This window comes from Hyaena hyaena, unplaced genomic scaffold (genome assembly GCF_003009895.1).
Source record: "Hyaena hyaena isolate Hyena2069 unplaced genomic scaffold, ASM300989v1 scaffold_327, whole genome shotgun sequence".
NCBI classification, from domain to species: domain Eukaryota; kingdom Metazoa; phylum Chordata; class Mammalia; order Carnivora; family Hyaenidae; genus Hyaena; species Hyaena hyaena.
In genome coordinates, this window is record NW_024080962.1 from 260250 (window position 1) to 270969 (window position 10720).

The 10720-nt window shown below is 42.5% G+C and overlaps 1 long non-coding RNA gene across 1 annotated transcript; it reads left to right on the plus strand.

Annotated features, from left to right (window-relative positions):
* The first annotated feature begins 281 nt into the window (after positions 1-281).
* On the plus strand, positions 282-10434 carry LOC120243106. The gene is made up of 3 exons (XR_005531221.1): positions 282-387; positions 8499-8760; positions 10225-10434. It is a non-coding gene; the product is annotated as an uncharacterized LOC120243106 (long non-coding RNA).
* The last annotated feature ends 286 nt before the right edge of the window (positions 10435-10720 follow it).

Genomic DNA, 10720 nt, shown 5'->3' on the forward strand with positions numbered 1-10720 from the left:
GTACACATAATGTTTGCCTTGTGCTTCCTTCAGGATGCAGTGAAAAGCTGCTCCTTGAAAACCTAGCCTTTTATCTATAAGCAAAGTTCATAGATTATAAAACTACAATTGCACTTTAATAAAGAGTGGATAAAAACGGGTTCTGTGTAAGAGGTACAGCTGAAAATACTATATTTTATATTAATTTGCCTTTTTGTGCTTGTGTAAATCCAGCTGGCCCATTGGGGCCTCCTGAGCATTTAACTAATAGTGTGATTCTCTCCATCACACTCAGGAAAACATTGCCAGGGGAAGCAGAGAAAAGTCCAAATACCTGGCTTCTGACAGCGGGGGGCCTGACTTCAAGAGAACACCGTTCCCAACATATCTGCTGTGAACATCAGCCAGGTTTGCTTTTATAAGAGTTTCTAGAATAAATTAGAAAATATTGAACAGTATGACCTCCTTTGGAAGGTTGACCATTTATGTGACTATATTAAAGGCTCTGAGAATTCCTGTAGTAGACAAGCATGCTAGATTTTGTTTAGCCTAGCATTTGTTTGATTCTAGAATTTATTATGACAAGTCACGCTGTTTGCAACCTATAGGAGATTATATTCCAAAGGACTCATTAGAATTTCATGTACACCATTGGCATTTATTTTTATCTTCCCATTAATAATTAGCCCGCAGGAAGTAACATGGTCTAATGTAGTGTAGAACCGGGAGCTCATTTTCACTCAGCCCCAAATAATGAGCTATCATCTGCCAGTCACGGCTGTGAGAAGGTGAATCACACTAATATTGAGTATAAGAATTATATTACCATCATTAAGTTCTACCACTAATTATACATTTAGTGGAGAGAACAGGCGTCCATAAAAGCAAGAAAATGAACAAATACCCATTCTTCACAGGACCCTGGCACGCTATGTGATAAAAACTTGAAGACCTACTGCCAGAAAGCATGTGCTAGAAGTCACGTCCACAGACCAGGACTTCTGCGCAAAACACTTAGGGGCAGGTGGCCGCGGGGAGCTCCTACTCCAAGGGTGGCGTGCAGGGACTCACAGGAAGTGGATGGCTGAGGGTATTAAGGAAGACAAGGTGTCCCCTTGACCTTCCTCTGCACCAGTGGCTCAAGTTTTCCCATCTCTGTGAGGTCAAGACCCTACCCTGGATAGAGCAGCATCTCCATCATGGTGCAGAGGCTGACAGCAAAGAGAGGGGGTTGGAGGGCTGTGTGTGTGTGTGTGTGTGTGTGTGTATGTGTGTGTGTGTGTGAGAGAGAGAGAGAGAGACGGCAAGCACGGTGCAGCACTACTAGATGTTCATTCCTGCTCCTCGTCATTTGTCTAATTGAAATCCAAAAAATAGGTGGTCGCTGTAAGACAAACAACCTGTTAGACCGTCTCCAACTGGGGATTTCCACGGAAAAACCCTGCTTGTTTCACAGCTGTGTGCGTAAGATGCGGTGTGCAGCTTTCTGGCCTAACACTCAACAGTAGTAATTGTTTCCTGCGGGGACCATGCATGTAGAAATAATTGTAAGTAAATAAAAGCATGTAGAGTAAACAAAGTTAAAATCATACACAAACTGCATGACAAATTGGTGTGGGCTACTAAATAGCAAGAACAACAAAAATAACGCATTTTGTAAGACTTGTGAGATCATGGAATGATGATAATTTGATTTTATTTAAAATACCCACAGCTCCCAAAATGTGCGTGAAGACATCCCGGCCCCCACAGTGTACCCACAGGGAGAGTGCAGGGTATTTTAAATGTTCACGGGAAATGCGGTGCCACCGGGCTCTGCCAGTCACCCTGCAAACTCCAGTCCGTTCACATTTCCAGTATCAGACTGTGTTACACTGTCGTACCTTGCAAAGCCACGTCTTTGGTAGTTACTATGACAAAAATCAAGTGCCTCAACAAAAAGTGATGTGGAACAGAAAATGAAGGCGGATGTGTCTAGCCTGATTCCCGGCTAGTTGCAGATGCTTCTAGCTCCTCCAGACACGATTGAGAGCAGGACCCATTTCTTACTCACTTTGCACATCGTCCAGCAGGAATACGATGCCTCGCATTCGGCAGGCCCTCCGTAACTGCCTGGGCCGTGCTGATTGCTAGACAATCACAGAACGCGGCAGGTCACCACAGTGCCAAGTACTTGACATTGTGCATATGACAATGGTGAGTGTGTTTTTGCAAATCAGAGCCTGCGCTGAGGAGTCTGTGGGGAAATCATGTTGTCCATGTGTGATGAAGCAAGAAAACCCACAGTCCTTTCTTCTGACCCGTCTGAGATACCGTAAAGGCCACAGGCTTCCTCTCATTGTTAGAATAACGTGGGCGAGATAGTTTTGTAAGTGACAGAGGAAAGGCATCACCGAATAAACCCTTCAAGGTTAAGAACGGGATAAAGGAGGCACCACGTTTGTTCCAAATGTTCCCAATGTCCTGTGTCCTAGGAAAAAGAGACAACGTGCAGCCCGCTAAGGAAATGCGTGAGGAAGGAGAGACCCCACTATGGAAGGGGAGGGATGGGGAGGACTTAAGATACAGGGTTAAAAAGTAAAAAGTAAAGCTGTATGTGGGTAGCTAGCTTTTCAGCCACATCAGGCATGATCAGGAGGGAAGGCCAGCAGGCAGAAGGAGCTGACCCAGAGGGAACAGCGTCTGCGCGGAGGCTGCCCTGCTTAAGAAGAAGAAGGAGCTCAGCACAGCCCCACTCAGGATGGGAAGGTGTGGAGAGCGGGGCCACCCGACGCCGTCTGTCGCCGTGATCGATGCTTCCCCAGACGTACTAAGCAGAACACTGTCGGCACCGGAGGGGGTTTAGCTAGTGCAGAATGGGGATGTCTTTTTCATTGTAATGGGGATACAAACATCCCATGCCTTTTAATATATACCTAGCACCAGCCCCACAATTTGACAGTATTATTGCCAACAAGATGGCGGAAGTGGTAAGCACTGTCGTTACCGGCCTGACACATAAGGCGTGGACCTCAGGCAAGCCCCAGAGCGGCTAAGTGGGTCTGTCTGAACTCATGAAGACAGTAGGCAAATGTTGGAAATTGGACAAACACTGGTTATGATGATTCCCCAAGAAATTGGCCTTGGCATTTCTTAAACTTTTCAAGGCCTTGTTATACAAAAAAAAAAAAAAAAAAAAAAAAATTAACATGCAAAACCTAACTTTGGAAAAAAAGAAGCTTGTTTGCTGGTGCGTCTGGGCAGGAGAGCAGTTGTTTGGAAAATTACAAAGGGAACAAATGAAATATTTCATGCCCAGGCAGCCGACGGTACAACTCGCCAGATACAAAAAGAAGGACCATGGGCGCATCTAGCAGTCATGTCAGGCTTCCCCATATTTTGAATACCTAATGGGGCACAGGTCTAATTAGGGGAAAAAAATTTTCTTTAACCGTAAATTGTCTCGTTTTATGCCTAATCTTTCCTTTTGCCACAAGAAAGGGAAGAGTTTGCATTGATTAGAGCATCTGTCATTCGGAAAGAATAATATAATAAATAAGTTCAAGATGAAGAATATTTGTATTAGTTCCTTCCCTGAAGCATGATCTTTAAGAAATAAGAAATGTAAGAGAATAATATTTCATGCTATTATTTTCCCACACTGATTTTCAGCAATTTCCAAAGTATTTCCTGTTTTTAGTGCTTTAGTCCACTTATGCCCTCCTTAGGGAAAAAGATGATCAAGGAGTATTTCTTGGTACATACACTGGATTTATTCCAGCTTGTTTTGTAATAAAAAAAATATTCTGGAACATATTAGTTGGTAGAAATGAGGCTGGGATGCTAGGAAAAAGCTTCTTTAACAAGAGTGTTCTCCATGTGTAGAACCTATTGAAATGCTAATGACTGGAGTATTGAGAATTATCAAGAACACTCTGTGTGTGTGGTGTGTGTGTGTATGTGTAGAAAGAGAAATATTCTTACTCAATTAAAAGAATGTGAATGTACTTTTAGGACTCAAAAGCAATATTGATTTCTAGTCTTCCCGTTTATCATCAAATCATTTTCCCCAAGGAGAAGAAAATAATGCAAGAGAATTTGTTGATATAATGAATTACTACTGAGTTAATAAACCACAAATAAACTCACGTCTTTATGGGTACAAGTGTGATTTAGTAAACACAAGGAAATCATAACAGTATCCCCAACTCCAAATCCAAATGTGTGAAAATTAAAAGCAGTGGCTACCCGCAGTATTTAAAACTAACTTCAGAGTTCACTTTAAGACGTGGCTAGATGAAGCCACAGAAGTGGCTAGTGTATAAATGAAAATTATCAAACATGATAGGACCCATCATCACCAGTGGGTATATAGAAAAAAAATCAAACACAAGCTTGAAAATGGTTTGTTCTAAAATGGGATTATAGAGGCGCTTGGGTGGCTCAGTCGGTTGAGCGTCTGACTCTTGATTTCCACTCAGGTCATGATCTCACGGTGGGTGAGATGGAGACCCGCGTTGAGCTTTGCACTGACAGCACAGAGCCTGTCTGGGATTCTCTCTCTGTCTCTCTTTCTCTGCCTTTCCCCTGCTCATACACACGTGCACACGCTGTCTGTCTCAAAATAAGTAAATGTTTTTAAAAATGAGATTATTAATGAAGGGTGATAGGAGTTGGGAAGAGAGAGACCACTATCCAGAGAACAACTGAGAAGTCTTCAAAGAGGAAGTGGCATTTGATTTGGATCCTGAGAAGCAGGACGTGGACATGCAGAGGTAAGGAGGGACAAAAGAAAGAAATCCAGACAGAGGAGCCACAATCAGCAGGGAAACAAAGATAAAAGCATGTGATACGCAGCCTTCAGGAGAATTAAATCAGTTTGGAAGAAAACCCAGTGTGTATGAAGGAAATTACTCATAATAGTTAGAATTAAGTATGTGAGACACTAAGATGCAAATTAGGTCAAGCTCTTTCTTCTGCTGCTGATTAATTTAAATTCAGGTGTTGTTTTTTCAAGGAAATTACACTGTCTGAGGTTGAGGTTCCCTGTGCATTCTCTCCTCACTCCCATACTTTCCTCTCACTTACCACACTTGGAAGAAATTCCTTATCTGTCTCTTTTATCTGCACACTCTGGAAAGGCAAGGATGGAGTTTGTTTTGTTCATCAACAAATTCCCAGCACTTAGTATAGAGGCTTTTACAGTGTGTAATAATTATTTGTGAAGGGGAAGGAGTGAGGGAGAAAGGAAAGAAGAGGAAAAATGATAGTCAAGGCCAAATGCTGGAAAGTCTGAATGTCAGATCAGAAAGTTGAAAACCAGGAGATGAAGGCTTGCTATTGAAAGTTCCTGAGGGGAGCCTGGGAGGTGGGGTAGCTGAAATGATCAAACCACAGGCAGAGGGTGACTCAGCAGCCTGTAATGCAGCGGACGAACAAACCAACCATCGCACACAGCAGCTTCGTCAAGTACATATGATAGACTCTTAGTTGATGGACAACTTTTGGGTCTTTGGTAGCCACAGACGGTGTGAGTTTCAGGATCCCCTATCTTCTTTAACCAGTGGACTCTGTCTTATATCTCTAGAGGTGTGAAAATGCCACCAGAGACTGCTTGGTACTATAGAGAGAGAAAAAACCTCTTCTGGAACAGCTGATTATTTATTGAGGATAAGCTTTTTTGCTGAACTCTTGCCCGCTTAAAAAAGAGAACACATGTAATGTCCTAGGGGATGAATTGGGGGTGTTTGAACTGGTTCAGCTCCTAGCTGCTGATGCAAGGCACAGAGGGCCAGATTTGAGGTAAAGCCTAGAGATACACAGAGCTCTAGCATTTATTCACTGATGACTGTAGTTGAGTCCCTGAGTGTCTCTGATCCTATTACCTCATCAATAAAGTGAGGGTTTTATTTGTCCTTCTCTGCCTGACTTATTTCGCTCAGCATAACACCCTCAAGGTCCATCCATGTAGCTACACATGGCCAGATTTCATTGTTTCTCACTGCCGTGTAGTATTCCATGGTATAGATAAACCACATCTTCTTGATCCATTCATCTGTTGATGGACACTTAGGCTCTTTCCATGTTTTAGCTATTGTGGAGAGTGCTGCTATGAACATTGGGGTACATGTGCTCCTGTGCCTCAGCATTTCTGTATCCCTTGGGTAAATTCCTAGCAGCGCTATTGCTGGGTCATAGGGGAGTTCTATTGTTAACTTTTTGAGGAACCTCCACACTGTTTGCACATTTAGGAGGATTAGGAGGAACTTAACGGAGGACCATGGGGGAGAAGAGGGGGGGAAATGGTGGGGGAAAGGGAGAGAGGCAAACCATGAGAGACTCTTGAATGCTGAGAACAAACTGCGGACTCATGGGTGTGGGGGAGGAGGGGGGAGATGGGCATGGAGGAGGGCACTTGTGGGGATGAGCACTGGGTGTTATATGGAAACCAACTTGACGATCAACTATTTGTTAAAAAAATAATTAAAAAAATAAAGTGAGGGTTTTAGTGCAGGAAGTCACTAACATGCCTTTAGAGCTGCTGGATTATAAAAGTATTACTTTAAAGCATTACAAAAGGAAATACGTACAAAAGCATCACAAATTGCGAAAAGGTATACATTTTATATGACCATCTTAAAAATAAATCAATATGTTATGCTCAAAAAGGAAGACATCTACACAATTTTGTTGAATTAATTACCCCTTTTGTTTTTTTTTTTTTATTTCTAGGAGAGAGAGAGAGAGAGATGGCGTGAGCAGGGGAGGGTCAGAGAGAGAGGGAGTCACAGACTGAAACAGGCTCCAGGCTCTGAGCTGGCAGTCAGCACAGAGCCTGACGCGGGGCTCGAACCCACGAACCGTGAGATCATGACCCAAGCGAAAGTCGGACGCTTAACCGACTAAGCCACCCAGGCGCCCCTTAATTACCCCTTTTGAAGGTAAAATGAATAGTAATGGAATTATCCAGTGATACTTACTTTCAGAATTTAAAATGGGGTAAAAAAAAAAAAAGCCAACTAAAATTTAATAAAGAGTAGCCACCATTGTTTATTGAGTTGGGTTTATAAAAGTTGAAGACATGAAGGTAGAGTGACAATAAACTTCAATGTATATAATATGGATACCAGCTGGTTACTACTGACATTTCCAATTCTCTAAGAAATCTAATTAGTTGCCAAATGACTCAATCACAGACAGTATAATTAGCCTGATTTAAATCCTTTTTCCTCTAAAAGTATTATTTTAAATATTTACCAAGACTCACTTTCATTGTTCTAATCATATAAGTCAATTTTTCTTCCCTCCAAAGTCAGAAGAACATGTAGACCATGTTTCTTGAACAATAATTGTCCTTTTTATTCTTACTAAGAAGTGGTCGAGGTAAACATACATTATTTACTAATGAGCTTAATTTAATATTAGTTTAAGGTCTTAAAGTTAACTAAAGGTCTAGAAATTACAAAATTCACCAACATATTAAGCCCTTACAATTTCATGAGTTTCAGAGGATTAAAGGATATTCATAATTGAAATTTAATTGGACCAAGCACAATTTTAGATTTTTTAACATTAAATGATTTGTGGTTACAATAATAACTTATTGGGCCCATAGAGCTAATATAGATTTTTTTCAAATTTTAATCACAGAAATTATATCCAAGTCTTGCCTTACCTAAAATATTAAGCTAATAATTTTTATGAGGTAATAAGCTCAGAGAAAAATATGTAGTTTCTATAAGCTATAATTAAATTACTCTTATATTATGAGTCTTTTAAAAAAAATGAACCTCAAATACATGTGATCCAAAACTATGAAGAGTTTGTGTAAGTTATAATTAAATTACTCTTATGTGATGAGTCTTCTTTCAAAAAATGAACCTCAAAAATGTGTTTTCTGAGAGAAGTTAAAAATGGAAGAGGAAGGAAAAGAAGACATGAGAGAGAGTGCTTAAGAGAGATGATGAAATCATCAGTGTTAAAAGCTAATCACCTTCCTCCTTCGCAGAGGAAAGGTGTGCAGGGAGGACCAGTCTCTCGTTTACACACACACTCACACACGTAGTCACTCACACACACATGCTCACACTCAGACAAAACACTTAGGCACGTACATAACAAAGTAAAAAGGGATCTCCTGGGTTGTTTTTTTTTTTTTTTTGGTTTTTTGTTTTATTTTTTTAATGTTTTTATTTATTTCTGAGAGAGAGCAGGGGAGGGGCAGAGAGAGAGGGAGACACAGAATCTGAAACAGGCTCCAGGCTCTGAGCTGTCAGCACAGAGCCCGACGCGGAGCTCGAACGGGGCTCGAGCCCAGGAACCCTGAGATCATGACCTGAGGTGCAGTCAGTGGCTTAATGGACTGAGCCACCCGGGCGCCCCAAGGGATCTCCTGTTTTAAATAAAGTAATCTCTCTTTTAGATCAGTAAGGCAGAGGATCCCTTCTGGCAGTTTCTTCCCATTTATATTCTAATGTACATCGCAAAATGACAATCATGGTTATGTCAAAAGCTTCTCGGAGTGGTCATTGCAACTCCAGGTCCAACATGGTGGAGTTACAGCCGCTGGAGATGTGCACTCACGTTAAAGAGCTAAGGGAGCAAGTGTTTGTCCCAGAGAACCAAACACCCCGAGAAGATCGCACGAGGACCACAGACACTAGGAACGGTTCTTGGACAACCTCTGCGACTTCTGGTCTCTGGACTATACCTACTAACCAGTCATCACTAGTTGGAAGTGCAAGGAAATTCGCAAAAAATAAGCAGAAGAAACCAAATAAAACATTTCTCAAAGATACAAAGGTAAGACTGAGGAAAGTTCTTATAAGTGTTTGAAAAGGCGGCCCAAGCCAGAGTTTGTCCGCAGAACATCAGTCTGATGAGACCTGAACCCATCAGTCCCTCGAGTGCGCTGGAGGACGGCCCTCTGGAGCCTGTGCCCATCCGCCCCTCAGAGCCCCCTCCCCAGACCCACAGGAGAAAGTGAGGAGTGGCGGTGTTCCTTTATCAAGGCATTTTACCATCAATAATAATGTTCATATTTAATCAGATAGTGAAAGGATCCTTAAAATGATATCTTAGTTCCAGAAGATAAACAAATTTGAAAATAAACACAGCAGCAGCAAAATAAGAAATCAGGAGTTCCGACAGAACCTGGGTCCCGTCATTTCTCACAGTTGAAGAGATTCCTCAGTGGAAGGCTCTGAGGGTCCCAAGGGAGCACCCATTCATGAGTCAAGGGTTCTGGGCCTCAACACCCAGGGCTTCTTTAGTAGATCTTAGTGGAATTTGCAGGACTGTTGGGTAGTGAGCCCCCCCAATACCGCAAGAAAAACCTATCACTAAAAGACAAGTTTAGTAGACTTTCTGCAATGAAGGAGGAACATCACCTTCATAGTCTTAGAAAGGAATCAGAAGGGAAAAGTCAGGGGAGATTATTCACAGCATTTGAGGGGCTTGGCCAAGTGATTTTCGGCCAAGCAAGGAACTAGTTGGCATTGGACAGAAGTAATGCCAGAATATATATATATTTTTTTAATTTGAGAGAGAGAGAGAGAGCATGCATGAGCAGGAGAGGGACAGGGGGAGAGAAAGAGAGAATCCCAAGCAGCCTTCACACTCAGTGCCAGCCAGTTGGGGGGCTCAATCCCATGACCCTGGGATCATGACCTGAACAGTAATCAAGAGTTGGGTGCTCAACCAACCGAGTCACCCAGGCACCCCTCAAAACATTTTTTAATGGGTCAGCATAGTGAGGAGAGGGTCTTAAAGTAGCCGTTGATGAATAATAGGTTAGTCTCCATAAATTAGCAATTTGAGTTGGTTCCGTTTTATCTCCCAGGAGCAATTATTTCCGGGAGTAAGCAGCTAAGTTACTTTTGCTTGGTCTCAACATTGTCTAGTGCGCTTCCTTCCAGAATTATTTAGCACAGGACCAAAAACTGTCAGTTTGGCTTTTCATGATATACGACACCACAGAGGCTATGAGTATGGACTCTGGGTTTGTACTGCCTGTTTTCTAACCCCAGCTCCTTAGCTAACGAGCTGTGTGACCGAAGCCACTGAATTCTCTTTCCGTGGTCTCCGTTGTTCAGCTGCATAATCACAGCTTATATTTACCGACCTATCCCTACTGCGTTCCAGATGATGTTTTACGTATTTTACTTAACTCTTTACAACAGCCCAGTGGGGAAGCACAGTCGGGCGCTGTCGCCAGGTAAGGAAACCAAACTAGAGAAGTTTAATAACTCTACCATCATGTCACAGGGAAGTGAAAGAGCCACGATGTGGCCTGTGGCGGCCTTCAGAGAGCGCCCAGTTCACTGCCATCGGGGGGCTGACTGAGATGGTCTAGACGAGACGTCTGGTTCCTGACGTGTGGTAAGTAGTCGCTGAATGTGAGCCGCTACCATTAAACTATTAAAATGAAAACCCAGCGAAAGTGCAGAGTTCGGAAGCAAACAGGATGCAGACATGGCTCTGTCTCTGATTTTGAGACTTCATAAGCTGCCAAGTGTAAGAGTCATAACTCGTTTGTAAAAAGAGGAGAAAAAAATTCCCCTGTAAAATAAAACAGTTACACCGTGTATATATTACAGCCCTTCTTGTTGCACCAAACGGTCAGAGATTACAAGGCTTGCAGGAGTCATAATTATGCGCCACTCCGCTACCCCCAGGTCATGGGCTCACGGGCATGAGATTGAGCCCCACGTCAGGCTCCGCATTGACAATGAGGAACCTGCCTGAGATTCTCTGTCTCCCT